The 16594-nt window shown below is 45.5% G+C and overlaps 1 protein-coding gene across 1 annotated transcript in view; it reads right to left on the bottom strand.

Moving 5' to 3' along the window:
• ARMH4 (armadillo like helical domain containing 4) overlaps positions 1–16594 on the bottom strand; it is a 56388-nt gene that overhangs the window by 12430 nt on the left and 27364 nt on the right.

Genomic DNA, 16594 nt, shown 5'->3' with positions numbered 1-16594 from the left:
TCAACGAGGGAGAGGTCTGGAAGCTGCTTGCCCGTTCAGCTGGAAAGGTCCTCCAGCAGTGAAGAGTTTGCATGATTTACTCCAAGGAAAAATCCAGTATTTGTCACTTCTGACTGAAAAAAATAAAATCATTTTAGTATGACAGGACATATTGACTGCAAGTCTCAACCACAGCCTGACACTTTCCCCCCTGGGAAGAGCCCGACCTGGCGGTGCTGTGCTCTGGGATCTCTCAGCACCCTCACCTTACAGCCAGGCAAAGCAGAGCCCCTGCAAGAAGGGGCCTTGCTCCACATAACTCACCCAAAAGGAGAGAGGATGTCCAAAAGGAGATGGGAGATCTGGCAAAAAACACTCAAAATGTGTCCTCTGCAGTGACTCCCGTGGCTACCACACATCTCCACCATGGAAAAAAGTGGGTCCATAGGTACCGCTAATAGCTGGGCTCTCCTTCCCTCGATCTTATGGGTGGCCTTTGCTCACAGCCTCACTTGTTGCTGCTATTCAGAGGACTGTTCAACTTCAAATATGTTCTTCTGTCTTGGTCAGGCCTTCTGAACCTCAAACCCAAAGGCTGCAGGGTACCAGGGCCAGGCTGTGGGTTTCCACCCGCTGTAACGCACTGCCAGATCTCACCAGAGCCTTTTCCTGCTTCCTTCACCGCTGCCCTCAGAAATCAGGAGCACAAGGCCTCCGGGCTGCACGCTGTGTCAACTTGTAGTAATCCTCGCTGCTAATTATCCACTCCAACACAATGATAAGGCTGCTTAATGATTCTGTTCATTCATTCATTCTCTCCCTTCTCCAGATAAGAAAATGCAAAACCTGCGCCTTCTGGTGATGATTGCGATCACTAATTTGTGCCCTCACGCCATCAGTTCCAGCTCTCCTTTCCTCTCTTGGAGGCCTTGCTATTTTATCTTGTCACTTTAGTTTCCATCTCATCAGCTTGTTTTAATCGTATTCCCTTTTTTAATCATCATCTAAAGCAACCCTGTTTCTCCATGACAAAGCAGCACATTACCCCTCTGCCCAGCACACCTCACCACACTTTCAGGTCCAGCGTTTACATCTTCACCCCAGAACTGCATGTTGACACTGATCTGCACATCCAGCACCTTCTCTTTCAACAGTTCTCCATCATGACCGCAGAGACCAGTTCTGACAAACCCGAGTTCCTACTCTGCCCCAAAGGGCAGAGAAAAGGCCTGAGGAACGCCTGCCTGGCTTACAACAAAATTCTGACCTTAGGACAAAATTCGGACCTGAAAATTACATCTGTACCTCCTCAAATGCAACAGGCTAGGAGACCCGCACAAAGTTTAATTCTGAGAAACCAGAAAATATCAGCCGCTTGTACTCTGTCGGGGCATGAAACGATTTTGCTCCAACAGCTACCAGTAATTGCTTTCACCTCTGTCTGAAGTCAGAGCGCGGGCCTCCCTCCCTCACCCAGCTCTTTTTATCAGCTCACAACCCAGGTATGACATTTCAGAACAAGACCCCCTCTGCAGCAGATGCTGTAGAGAACAAAATGACCAGCTTGGCATATTTGCAAGAACGTGGGCTTTTTAAATATGTACTGGTGTGTGTCACTGTAAGGGAGGAATTCACTGTGCCCTGCAGCTGATGCAGCTCAGCACAACTCGACCAGCACTTTTTTCCCTAAAACAAATGTATTCACCCGTTCCAGGTCTGCACATCACCCTGCTCTTCCTCGTCACCAAATGGCTGGGGTTTGGTGCTTCTCCTGGCCAGGGCTAACAACTGCTGGTGGGCAGAAGGAGCAAACCTTGTCCTTAACATTAAGACTTTGCTTCAGAGACCACCCTGGCAAAATAGTTGGCTCATCTGCGGTGAGAAAATGGGATGTTACAGTCCGCTAAAGCACCTGCAACACCTCCGTGGCATGTGCCAGAGCCAGCAGCTTGCTGTAGGGAGCTCTCCTCCTCCCTCCCTGACTTACCCAGAGGCACACACAAACCCCAAGCTCCGCACCTCGTTCCTGTGCAAGAAGTATAAAAATAAAGAAAAGATTGATTGCTTTAAATCAGTCTGGAGACACCAGGCAATCTGTCCCATTACCTTACAGACTTAATCTCTTCCAGGTAAAACTTTCTGCTAAATGAGGCTACAGAGAACAATTTTGCAAAAATGCTCCGTGCTTCGTCTGCTCAGCTCTGACAACTTAATGGCACAAGGCTGCACCAGCTCCTTTTCCTTAGGAAACACAATGGCCAATTTACTCACTAGCACAAATAAATAATACGGAAAATGGCATTTTGCTGGGAGGCAGCATATTTTTAATTCCAGAAGAAAAACTATTTCTACTTGATGGGAAATTTGATGAATGCATCTCTCTCCATGCCCGACTCAAAAAGACTTGAAAGGCAGATAATCAAAGAGTCAAATCAACAATTACCTTCTTTTTTTTTTTCTGGAAAATAATAAAAATAAAATAAACTTCTGCCAGGCAAACTTTGAATTGACCAAGGTAACTTTTAAAGTTCCCATGCAACAGTCCGTTTTTGCAAATTAAAACTGAATGTCAGGTGGCTGTGATGGGAAGAGCGAAAAAGCCAGGGATGCTGCAGCTGGAGAGAGCCCCCTGCATCTTCTCTCCGCCCTAACAGCATCCCTCTGCTACTGCGGGACAGCAGCAGAACAGACATTGTTATTGGGCAGAGCACCTTCAAAACCTCCAGCTGAAGCCATGTGTTCCTCCTGTCTGTGGAGAAGAGAGGTCGTTTCTCCATGCTGCTCCTCAACCCACCCATTCACCTCAGCCTTCTCTAAATGCAAGCCACATAAACTCCCATATCTTCCTCCACACGTCCTTACCTAGCTTAAAGGATCAGCAGTTAAACAGCAAAATTTCTCTCTGTACCTCAGTTTAAGTCTCATATTCATCAGGTTCTGAAAAAAAAATAATCTTGGCTTGTTTTTTTTTCCTTCCATTTAGAGCGAATGTACTTTTCAAAATCATTTTTCCTGGGGACGCTGCATGAGTGATCTGCCCGCAGCCAGCAATACTGAAATGGGGTGCTTTCCATTTTTGTATTTAAGACAAAGAATGTATTTTTCTTATTTTGGCTGGAAAGATGCAGCGCTTGTCATGAAATGACATGAAGATCAATAAAGTACTAAATGGCTGGAAATAAAAATGATGGAGTTGACTTTCAAAGGAAAAAAAAATAGATATCGAACTCTGTTTTCAGCAAACAATTATTCTAGTAATTAAACCACAAAGCCCTGAGCATCGATTAGATGCTAGAAATAAAATCTGATTATCTCAGAGACTCATGCTCATGCAAATACTACGGAACATCAGCAGACTGAGCAGCGTGCAGCACTAGTCAGAAAAGGAAGATGTATTTGCCTACATTTGCTAACAACAACAAAAAAATCTGATTGCAAATTCCTTGTGCATCAGGATCTGAACACTGACTCTCACCGCAATGCAATGCTCTTGGGCTGCAAATAGCCAAAGAGGGGCTTAAGGTTCCTGGTTTGAACACCGGTTCGATAGCCTTGCAATTGACTTCTTGTATAACTGCAGGCAAGTAAATTAATCTCTGCTACTCCATTTCCCATCCTTACCATGGGAATATTACGGGCATAACAGATAATGTTTAGTTTGTCTTTTCTGTTTTCTGCTTGTGTCAGACTCTTCCTACATATTTTAATGGCCTTTACTGTAATATCGCCATCTTGGTGTGGGATGTTTTAGGGTTTAGAAGCTAATACAATACAAATAAATCTACCAAATAAATCAGAGTAAGACAGCGTTAGAAACAAATGCTCTTTAGGAGGCCATTAGTTTGAGTATCAAAGTATCTAAGGTGCTAAGGAAAAACAAATATATTGACCTTTCCCTATTCTCATTAGCATGCACTCAGACAGAACACGGTAGTACTTACTCTTGGACGCAGAACATGCAGGGAAGTTTTTAACAAATGCTTGCAGGGAGAAGCAAATTGTCTTATAAATCTAGGACCGAAGAGAGAAGAACTCTGCTGCTCAGAAAGCAGCTCTGCACATGTATCTGTGACAGTGCTTAATAGAGAAATTGATCCTGACCTCACTTCTGCTCCAGGCGGGGGATAACAGACCAAACTCAGCCTTCTCCTAGGTGGTGAAACTCCGCTAACTTCAGCAGAGCCGCATCATTTCTAGCAGAGGATGTGCCCTACCCAGGTGTGCTGCCACAATGTTCGCCTGTCTTGTCCACTGATACCTGCAATAACCTAAGTGCGTGGCACCAGAAGCCCAGAGCCAGAGAGGAGGTGACACACAACAGCTACTCAACAATCTGTGCACAAACTTCCTACCTGGTGCTAACGAAGAGTCCATGAAAAGATGCTGCTTCATTTAATTCACACAGTGCCTTACCTGCTGTCCACTAAGGTCAACATGACCCTGACTGAAGACCATATATATATGGCCTTAAATATACCTTATATATTAAGTCCCAAATGGTCAATACCCGTCTCCACTTATGGAAAAATTCACAGGTCATTTAAAAGGGGACAATTAAATAATTAAGTCAAACAAAGGCTGACTTTTTTAATTACTTTTTGCTTGGAGTCTTGATGGGTAACTCATACCAGCAGAGACTTAGAAATCACTTAATATTTCTCCAAACAATTTCTCTTTGCTTGTGACAGGAGAATCACAAAGTGCAAAAGAGAGAAAAAAAAATAATGTAGTGCTGCAATTGTACAAAAATTAAAAAACTTCTGATCAAAATCATAAATAATGCAAAAGGACCATCTTGAGCCCTAATAAAAAGGAACACCTTGCTCAGCAACCTCCTGATATGCAGAGAGAGTGCCAAACCCATTTTGTGTCCTAGAGCCTTACTGATGGCATTACTACCAAGGGACAGGGTTTCTCTCCCCATGGTGAGACGAGCGATGATTTCAATTTTGCTGTCTCAAAACAAGCAGCTCCAGGACAACCGGTGTTTGACTGGAAAAACCAAAGTGGATCCAAGCACCAGCTGCAGGACCTGCTCAAGGCTTTCAGCAGGGACATGCCAGCAGAAACACAAACGTCCATGCTCCCCTCCCTGCACCACAGTGCTCAGCATCCCCAAACGGGACAGTCGGAGCTGTGACAGGCAGGCACTGCCGTATTTCACAGGCTGCCTTGTGCAGGGAAAAAGCCTGGGCTGGGATAACTGAAAGCCTGCTGATCTATATCCTGCTTAAGACACATTATGTGCCATCTCCTGGGCCCTCAGCTTTCCAAAAGGCAGGAGCCTGGACTATGGAAAGGAGTGAGAGTTTGCCCCATTTTGGGAGGCTGGAGGGAAATAAATCTCTAATTCATGATATATTCTACATAAAGGATCATACCCTCGCACTCTGCACTGTAACATCTGTCCTGAAAGCTGAGCACATGCTTCTGGCCCGTGCCATGTGCCAAACCCTGATGATATTTGTACAGCATCTCCCTGTTGCTGGTTTCCCATGATCTTTCTCAGAGAGTTGCATCCATATTCCCTAATGGGCAATGAAAAGCCACATACAGATGTCTGTAACAGGCTCAGATGGTCCCGGTGCTAGGATGCAGAAGCAGAAACTCTCTTATAAGTTAAAAAAAAAAAAAAAAGCAACTTGGCTTATTCAGCCATAATAAATAAATAAATAAATAAATAAGGATGAAAAGGAACAGCACAGAACAGCACTGACTTCTGTAAGTCCATCCTGTCCTGCAGGCACCAGGACAGGAAGAAGAAGTACGGAGAATAGGTAGTTAAACTAAATAACCATGTTGCTCCAGGGACAAAGGGACCATGGACACTCGAGACTGGAAAACGAAAGGCTTCTCATTCCCAGAACAACAAGGCTCTCTTCATTGTATTGGCCGCACCTCAAAGTAGCTCTGAGATGGAGCTTGCCAGCAGAGGAGAATGGGATGGGATGGAATGGCTGCCCATCATAGAGAAGTGAGGTGGTCACCAGCAACTCAAGTCAGTGAGCCTCTCATCACATCAAAGTTTCTCAGTGGTTTGGTAAAATTACCTTTTGGCACCCCACCAAGAGAAGCCCAGAAATTATGAAATTTTCCCATCTCCACCGATGGGAGTCAAACCTAGCCTTGATCAAGCAGAATGAGGAAACAGTCTCAGGCTGCGCCAGGTTTAGATTGGATATTAGAAATAATTTCTTCATGGAGAGGGTTGTCAAGCATTGGGACAGGCTGCCCAGGGAAGTGATGGAGTTCCCATCCCTGGTGGTGTTTAAGAGGTGTGGGGTTGTGGCACTGAGGGACAGGGCTTAGTGATGGGACTCAGTAGGTCAGGTTGATGGTTGGACTTGGTGACTTATAAGGTCTATTCCAGCCTAGATGATTTCTGATCCTATGGTTCAAAATTGTCTGCAATATGCCCGTGAATGGGGCATAGGGATCATCTTCCTGACTGTGGTAACATCTACTATATCACTGACCAGAACAAGCCTGGAAACCTAGTTTAGAAAATGATAACGTATTTGCCATCAGCACAGTAATTATATCTAAAACTTCATTAACATGGAAAAGACAAATAACAAATTAGAATCAAGCATCTACAATTAAGCTAAAAACCCATAGCAATTCAATGTTCTTTGCAAGAAATCATTTTTCATACTATTTACTGTGAATGAGGTCTCATTACGTTACGATATTTAGCTCTTCCACCACTTTTCGGCTTTGCAGCTCTATTAATTGCATTCTCAACAGTTGTCTAATATAAGCAAGCAGTGTTATCTTCATCTGCTGACTGGGAGCGCAGACCTGATGGATCCAAATAGAAGATTTGGATATCTACAGCCAAAAGGAGGCAGGAAGACCCAAGGCCAATGGAGAAAGCAGGGCCAAAATCTGCAAATAGCTTCAGCACAGACATAATCCTGTTCCTGCTGAGAAGAAGAATTTCCATTTCAACACCAAGAGGTTCAGACCAGTGCTGAGTTCTGCCAATCTCACCCAAAGCCCTTTTTTTTTTACTGTCATAACAAAATTACCTAGATGACACTTCCCATCCAGCTAATAGCAAAGCTTCCTATTGCAAGTTGGGCCACGCGAGGCAACCACGACTCAAAATCATTGAGTATTTCTCAGTAATAATGACTCACACACACGATGACAATCACCAGAATGGTTTCACTCAGCCTGTGCCAGCTGAGGATAAAGCAAGACTGACAGATGAAAACTCTGCTGGGAGGCAGAACGTGACAGCCTGATGACGGGTTATCCAAATGAAGGAGCCACAAATATATTTGGTAGATAGAGCTGGAGAAGGCAGCTCCCTTTTCATGGTGGGAAATGTCTGATCTCAAACACGTTCACACTGAAAAGTCTCTGAAAGGGAGTGCATTGAAGGAAAGGAGCAGTTTTCATTTCTGGCTGCACTGGAAACTTCAAGGTATGCACCTTGGGAGGCTGCAGCTATTTTATTTGGTGCTTTGAACCAGCACGAGGCCAAGTTCAACCCCCAAACAAGCAGGCCTGGTTCCAGGGGGCTGATGGTGGAAGGCCCTTCTGGCAGTCCTCGACACTGTGCAGGAATACAGGGCCTAGTCTTCCCTGGGGCCCTGCATCTCCTGGTTCGCCCTCAGATTGCACCTACAGAGGTGCCCTGGCTGGAGACAAACACCAGACCAAGCACCAGCCCTGCCTTCACGTCCTTCTGGCCTCGCACCCTAACCCTAGGTCCTCATATACAAAGTTAATTGCTGCAGAGTGGAAGTTTCAATGGCTGCAGAGAAGCAAAATCTCTTTTCTCTGCAGCACCTATTGACAGTTAGGGGTGAAGCTCTGCGGAGAAATGCATGTCCCAAAATCCTGTTGAAGTTTGCAGTCACCCAATGAACCTTGAAAAATTATCATCACCTCCCAGCCAGCTCTGCATGCTCTTGTAAGAGAAAGGGTTAATCCATCCTCAGATTGTCTGTTTTCTGCATTTTCTATGTATTTCACTTATGGCACAGAGCACTAATCCTGCCCAACTGAGAGGCTAGATTAAAGTCTGGGTGACTCCATTCTCCATGGGGTTTGCTCTTGTGGCACGCAGTCACTGGTGCTCCCTCTGGAGAACCCAACCTGAACGGTGGCAAACCCACCCAGCTCCCCAGAAAACACATTTCAGAGCATCAAGATGTGCATCATAACACCGAGAGATGCAGTTTTAGCAGCAATGCTATCTGCAGAGCACACCAGGTCTCCTGGTCTTACCCATGCCTGCCTTTCAGAAGAGAAATCTGCCCAGGAGGACGGGGATACAGAAAACAGGATAGGATGTTCCTGTGCTGTTTACATTAACACTGGTGTCCTTGGTCTTCAAAATGCCTCAACACAACATCGGTGAGTTGTCAGAAGATGCTTTATGGCATTTTCTGCCCCAATCCTTCTGCTCAGAAATGAATGGATCTGGTGTTTCTCCAAGCAGATTAAGATAATCTCTAACAATTTACTTACACTGAAAGGGCATTACCCTGATTGGAACTGGTCAGAGACCACTCTCTGATAAGGACAGCCACAGGAAGAGGCTCTAAGAAGACATTTTGGAAAATGAACATCCCTGAATAACTCCTGATTTTGCTGCCATCATCTGTTCAAATGACAAGGAAATGATTTGACATGTGAGAACCTTCATGAAATTATCTGGATAAAGCTCAGAACTTAATCTGCTTTCAAAGCAGCAGCAAATGTTTATTGTCCAAATGCCGATGGCCACTCTGTGCAGCTCAACGTGGAACAGAACAAAGTTTTCTGTTCACCTGACAGGTGTATCAGGGTCTGATTAAGGATCCCTCCTCCTCTGTGGCCCCCTGCACCAGGCAAGTCTCATTCAGCCTGTGCTGATCCGGTGCTTCGTGCCCAGCAGGTGAGACGTGAAGAGGGGCAGAGCTCAAAGGGGGCTTCCCTCCTAGTTGTGGGGCACGCACTCCTCCTGAGACCTCCAAGTCCTTGTCAGATGATGGGATGTATCCTGCTCATGTGCTCCATCACACGCAGACTCGCTCATACCCCAGGCAAGCAGGGAGATCTTTGTCTGAACTCTCTGCAGGCAATTCTCACCTCCAGGCTGGAAGGTTGGTAGGGCACAGCAACACCCACCAAGGGAAGAGGAGGAAACAAAGGTCAAAAAAGACAAGCAGCAGCAGCAGGGGAAGGCACAATGAAATATTAAAAGACTTTTGCCAGGATTCTGTATCTCCCGGCGTGCAGATAAATCTCCACATTACATGCTAACAGTAATCAGCCTGGAGAAAGACACAGGCATTTCATCAGGCTTCAAGCAGGGGGCTGCTCGCTTATCTTCCAAAAAGTCTCACAAAATCCTGCAAGTAAGTCAGTGAGCAAGCTCTAATCTCAAAGTCAATGCTAATAGCCTTTCCTCAGAAATAAATGATTATCCAACAGCATATTTCAGAAATACACAAAGCCAAAAAAAAAAAAAAAAAAGTTAGGAACCAGAATTTTCTTCTTGCTGTTTTGGAAGTATCACAGCCCCTTGGTCAGGAGAGCTCTGGATTGCATTTTGTCTTTTTTTTTTTTTCATTTAAAACAGCAAAGAATATGCACAGGGCATTTCCTGGGGAAAGATTTCCTTTTCCACAGCATGAGCAAAACCTCTCTGGATCACCTAAAATCTGTGATTCTTTGTAGGTACAGAAAGAGTAAAGCCACAGAGCACTTTTGAAATGCAATTGTACACATGGAAGATGAATTACTGGCCTTGTCCTGTAATGCTGTGAATTGGTTGACAGATTCAGGCAATTACTGATCAAACCCAGTTAGAGGTTTGATCGACAGACCAGGTGAACTGTTGACTCAAACCAGTTCATCACAACATCCTGATTTATAAATCCGTACATTTGCTGAGAAATGCTATTTGTCCGCATTTACTTGAACTCCCCCTAGGCATACAGGAGCTTAAGTTTCATTTTCGTAGCCATTTTCTAAGAGATAACAAACAGATCCACTAAAGCCAAGTGCTGACAGACCACACATCTCAGGACGAGCTTTTGGACCCACAACCTAGGCAGCTGTGGGAATCCACAGGCATTTTATGCATAGGAGAAAATTTCCATCCAAATATCCATGACAGCGAACAAGACCCTGCAAAACAGAGCAGAGAAAGCCTACCTGGTGGCTGAAAAGGCCACTACATTCTGTGCTAGTGCACAGTCTTTTCTGCTTTGAGGACTTAAGATACGATCCTGCCTGTGCTGCAAGGGAAATCAGTTCAGCCTGACAGTTGCAAGCACTGCAGGCAGAGCAGCCAAATTCTAAAATGAGTCCTCAGCAAGGGAAGGGGACGACGTGAACTCGCACTGATGTCTGTACTCTGCTGCACGTCTGGCCCCTGAGCTAAATTATCAACAGGCTCGTGCCTCTGCTTTCAGAATAACAATGCTTTATGTGGAGCTCTGTGAACCTGAAAGACACTGAACAACAAGAGCCTAGGGAGGTGCCTTGGGTTACTGAGTCACATCTCCCTGCAGCAAGCAAAACCAGCTGGTTGCTGTGGTTTTCTGTCCTTGGAACAAGGCTAAGGGCTTCAGGGCAAAGCTTGTGCCGAAGGAAAAGCACGTAAGAGCGGCTGCACTGGATCAGCTTCATGACATAACCCATCCCTGAACACTCACCAGACAGCATAAAAGCAGGGCAAACTCACAGGGACACCTCCCTGGCTCGCACTCCAGCCCATGGCCGTTTACTGCTGATCGCATTACCTCTTCAGCCAGCTTCGGTACACATTTTTGTCTCAGGAGCTATCAATATTTTTGTTTATCAGCCAAAAATAATACAGAGAGAAAATGAAGGAATTTCTGGTGAATTATTCCTATCATTGGAAGCGCTGAAAGCCCACCTGAGATGCTATATTCATGTAATAAATTCTCTGTAAACTCGTGAAGAGGGACAGTATCTGCTCTAAAGAACCTGAATGAATAAACCACACAGAAGCATTGATACCAGCCCGTTTATGGATGCCAGGACTCAGGAACAGGAGAAGTAAGGGATTTGCTCAAGGTCACATAAGAAAAATGCAGCACTGCTTCTTTCTGAAATTAAGCAGAGGAATCCAGGCTATCTTTCTGATTGCCTTTTGGTTCTTCTTCTTCCATGTACCTTTTCCAGCTCTCCTACATCCTCATCTAGATGAATGACACAGAGTATTTTTGGTCAGATTGATGGCTGTTATTCTGCTCTCTGGTCCTTTGCTCCCCCCATCCCACCAGGCCAGGGTTCTTACTGGAGCATCCTCCCCTTCCTCTCAGGAGGATGTGGAGCAGAGGATTTGCTTTAATTTCTACTCTCTGCCAACCAAGTCTCCAGATGACCATCCCAACTCACAGTGATAGGACTAACAATAAAAATAACTCTCAGCTTAATTTTTTCCCCTGGAACTCGACTGTCCCTAGAAGTTTCTCAAGGATCTGTTTTGGAAACATTCTCTAGGCTTTCCTCCTCACCCAGGCATAAATAATCCTGTTTTCTTCCATGATTCAGCAGGGATATTGACTCTGAGCACTCACACCCACCCATCCCAAGCCCAGGGTGACTCAGGAGAGAAGCTCTGCATCACTACCCAGGGCCTGGAAAGCTCCAGCCCTTGAGGACCCCGTTAGCAGAGCCTGTGTTTAAGCATCACAGAGCAGAGGAGGGAAAGAAAAGGCAAATGACCATCAGGTCGCAAGGAGCAAATCAGGTTCCAGACGGGCTCTGGAGCATTCATGCCTCATTTGTAAATCTCCCTCGTTAGCTGCCAGCAGAACCACAAGGTCGTACACAGAAATACTGAGCCCATGACACGGCTCTTCTCTGTGCAGGCGGTGGTAATTTCAGAATGAGATTCGAGAGTAACCGCTGTAATGGATGCCTCGACTCAGATTCGGAATACATGAAGAATTATGAGTTCCACTGGCTTTTTAAACCCTCATATTCATCTTCAGAGCCCACACATTAGTGACTACTCAGTGCTTAATAACTACTCATTGCTGCTGTCAGTTAGCACTGCTGAAGCATGTGTTCCCTGCAGCAGGTGATTCAGATCTGGGGACGCCAGCTCGAGGCAGCAGATACCTTTTGGAGGACTATATCCCTGCCTGCTAAGCCCCAGAACATCTCCTAAATCAGTAGCATATTATTTACAGCCAAGTGAAACCCACCCCTCATAAACAGCACTCCCAGGAACGTGTTCCAGCTACGGGAGAGCACGTCTCCAGAGAGCACGGCTTCATCGGGGCTCTCCGTTCACTCTAATGCTACACACAACCCTCTACACAACGCTCCCTACAATCAAAAAATAGAAAGAAACTGCATTTAGCCACTTCTTCCAGATCCAAGAAATATTACTGCCCAAGGGGAAGGTCCTTTCCTGGCAGGCTGTCACCTGCCAGGCCATACAGGTGGTGTGGGGAGAGGGAGGTGACCCAGAGCCCTCTGAGATCCCCCATGGGACCTGTCCCTGAGCACATCACAGAAAGAGCATCACGACCCCAGGCGTGCAAAACTGGCCTGTGCAAATACCCGAGCAGCCAGAGGGAAGCAGGGGAGGTGGGGAGAAAGCAGCCTAGAAAAGGAACAAAATGGAGAAAATTGGGAGAGCTCCTGGGCTCGCTTCACATTAATAAATCCTCAGGCACTGCTGGCATTGCCAGTATATTAAAAGAAATGATAGGTTATTGGGAACAGCTTTGCTGAAACCCTTTATTACATCCCAGGCTTGGATGAGGCTGTGATTAGAGTTATTCAAACACAAGGCAAAAAAAATAAAAGCAAGCAAAAGCCTCCAGTAATTCTCACCGTATCGACCCCTCTTGGTGATTAATGCTGATACACCGCATTTTTGCAAAACACCAATTGCTTGCAGTTTGAGGTAATTATTTTATTGTCAGTCAAAATCCAAGCAATTTACTTATTTCCAATACATGTCCCTAACTCGCTCTCAGGCAGGGCAGGATTTATATGTTTATCAAGAGAGCATGCTTCCAGGAAGGAACCTAGATCTCCTTTGATCCTCAAGTCATCTTAATTTGAACAAACACCAGCGGGGAGGCAAGTTTAGCATCAGTCATCTGTGGCTTGCACTGCCCAAGCGGAGAGAGAACGTATCTACTTTCTCATTAGAAAGGAATATTTTAAAACCATCTTCTCAATAAATTACCGTCACTCTTTCAGTTACTAGTCACATCGAGCTCTTTTTTCTCCATTTTTCTCTTATCGCTCTGCGATTGGAGGCTACATTTTAACCCAAAAGATCAGGCTCTGACGCAAATCCCCAAAGAGGAGAGGAAATTCAAGGCCAACAAACCTTCACATTCCCTCTATATTTTTTTTTTTGGGGGGGCTGAAATGTCATGAAAACAGATTTTTTGCACTGTAGTATGTATCTATCGCTATTAGTAAATAAATCTGATTTCTCCAACGTAAGGACAGGTCTCGTTTTACGAGGCGAAGGCCACCTAGACGAGCACATCAAGCACAAATTAATAACTCTGACCCAGGGAGAGCTGCTAGCCTGCCTGCGTTCTTCCATCAAGCTCAGTGATTGCTGCAGCCCAGCGGGAGAGGGGGCTGAAAACCATCTCCTCTGCCTGAACGGAGCCGGGATTTCTGACATCTGTAAGCCGGAGGATAGAGGGCGAGGCAAGGCACGCTGAAATGTGACACACCAAAACTGCAGACTTGAGAAGGAACCGGATTACTGCAGATTAAAAAGACAGCCGAGACGCTAGGGTTTCTGTTACAGCAGGGCTGACAGACAGCGGGATGGGCAGACTGTGCCAAAGCAGCTGACGGCCTCAAACGGTGCCGGCCTGACAGCGCCGTGCAGGCACAGGTGGTGCTGGGCCTCTGCAGCACAGAGCTGTGCGCTGGCTAATGGACACTAACCCCTTAATTCAGGCAAAAATAAAAAAATAAAAAAATAAAAAATAAAAATAAAAATCAGATAAATCACCTGGAGTAGTCAGTGTCAAGCCACATCAGAGACGTCCTAACTGTAAGACTGCCACTAATGGATGGATGGAGCCAGACAGCTGGAGAAGGTCAAAACGTTCAGCTGCTGGTGGGATCCCACACTTTTTGTGGGCAAGGAGGAGGACAGAACCAAAAAAATAATGCCCTCCACACCTGCCCCCAGCTCCTGGAAGCAGCACTTGAGGACGGATAACAAGCAGGTTTAGCTAATCTTACCCTGAGATGGTGTTTAACCAGAGGCATAACACTCACGGCAGGGCTGCTGTTTCAAAGTGATGTATCTGAGGATGTGCCAGTGCTGCTGTTTCTCAACATATGCCAGCAAAAACTTCAGGGCTAAAATATCAGCTGAAGTTTTGTGCTAGAAGTTTCTGTGTAGAAAGGCCCCTGCTGCCTTCCCCTTCCTTCTGATACATTGCAGGCACGCTTTCTTTTACCGTAAGCAACAGCTTTATTTCACCTATTTCTGACAGCTGTTTGCTTCCAGAGCAGGGTACGAGCGACCAAGTCTCCTATCTTCCATTCCACTCATGTCTGTTCCCTTCTCTTGGTCTTTATTTCTGCTCTGAGGACAGCATCTGAAGAGCTCCCAACAGGAAGAGCGTGGCACTGCCAGCTCCTCACCTTTAAAACACGCAGGCTGCATTGGCAGCAGCACGGCAGTCTTGTGATGGACGTAAAAATGGAGCAGACACGATCCTTAAAGCACCTTGGGATGAAATTCGACAAAAAGAAAAGGCTGGCTGATGTGAATTATTCTCTTTTGGGAGCTGCTCTGTCATTGTAAAAGCGTATGTCACAACAAGCCGGGAAAGAGGATCGCTGTTGCTGAGAGGTATTTGGATGCAAAATTTCCCTTGACAAGGCAAACCTGATTGAATATTAGTCTGCTGTAGGACTGAGGCGCAACCATGAGGAAACTCTTAAAACAGTTATAAAGAAGCAATTCCAAACAGAACACATCCTTATGAGGAACAGAAACCAGAGATCCATGCACAGGCTGATGATGGGAGCTTTATTTCTGATCTGGAGAGGGAAGGGAAGCTAGTGAGGAGCATATGGAACCGTATAAATTACTTGAAGCACCCAGGAAGACAGTAAAAATAATCATCTATATTTCCGAGACTGCTCATTTAAGTCTGCAGCCGTCTGGAAGACAGACCTCGCGTGGCCAATGCTGTGCGCAACAAAACATCAATAAACACACACGGGGCAAAGCTAAAGAGGGCAGGACTGCTGCGAGCAGCCACGCTTTGAACAAACACACCACGAATTACAGCTGCTGCTTATCCTGGCTCCTGTCGGCCACTCTCATCTGGGCCTTCTGCAGGCTCGGTCCCTTCTGTTGGAATGGTGGCTCTGTCTTATCAGTGCTTTTTCTGCCGTGTGTGATCCCTTGCACCTTTCCAGGGAGAAGTGCAGGTGCAAAGTCCTTCCTCAGGCACATCAGCCGGAGAATGGTGATGCCCAGGCATTGCTTCCTTCGCCCGACACAAATCCCTGCTCTGCTAAAGGTTCCCTGTGAAACCTCTGGGGTCACTTGGCCTCTCCATATGTTTTTCCTTGGCACCTGTAAAAACTGGATAACCTCTCCAGGGTAATTAAGAAGATAAATGCATTAAAGATTAAAAGGCACTCTGATATTCCAATAACACGAGCTGTAAGAGTGCCTAAAATAGACCCATTTTGGGCAGCAATTAAAAAACACGACTAACTTCTGAGTCTCAGATTCTGCCTGCCTAATGCTGGTTATTTTTGCCCACAAAAGCATTAATCCCAGCTTCCTGTAAAAATGACATTTCAAAATGTTACCATCTTCCACTACGCCGCTGCTGCTGCTCTGCCTTACCACCACTAATCAAAGTGATACAGGTTACATGGTTTATGTAGTATAATTTGCAGCCACAGATCTGCAATACAGCTAGAGCTATTTTCTGGTAGTCGGAGCTGTGAATATGTTTATCCCTTAAAAAAAAAAAACACGCGCTTCCAAAAGCGTGTGGTTATTAGGTAGAGACAAGGCACTTGCGTTACAGAGACAGTTTTATGGCTTTCCATGATCATATGACCCAAGATCATACACACAAGTACATGAAACAAAGACTGGGTATGTATTCTGGAAACTGCATGTTGAGAATGATGTTGACACACTTCACAGCTTCTTTATAACTCTGCTGATTTTTTTTATATGTTTAATTTCCCATCTACAGTGATGGTCCAAACTCCACCGTGTACAATACCTACGTGAGCAGATGGAAACCAGTAACAGATGCTGTGGTATCTGGCAACTCGTGGGACTTCTTACGAGCTGCAGCACAATCACATAGCCCTGTAACGTGGTACTGCTGTTGCCTTGCTACGAGGTTGTAAGGCCTCAGGACAGAGGCTTGTCAGGCTGTCTGAAATTTCCTTGACCTACCTACAGCTCTGTTTTTCTTGATTTAGCTGCGGCAGCATTTTTTTTTTCCAACCGACGATGCCTATGGCTATTATGTTTTACTTTTGTTTAATTTTTGTACAGTACTGAATGGTTTTAGGACTCTAACATAACAGTTCCATACAGGGAAACACATGCCAGGTGGGATAAAAGAATCCTCAAGCAATGGAGATACAGGAC

This window comes from Oxyura jamaicensis, chromosome 5 (genome assembly GCF_011077185.1).
Source record: "Oxyura jamaicensis isolate SHBP4307 breed ruddy duck chromosome 5, BPBGC_Ojam_1.0, whole genome shotgun sequence".
Lineage (NCBI taxonomy): Eukaryota > Metazoa > Chordata > Aves > Anseriformes > Anatidae > Oxyura > Oxyura jamaicensis.
This window is presented reverse-complemented; position numbering and strand designations above follow the sequence as displayed.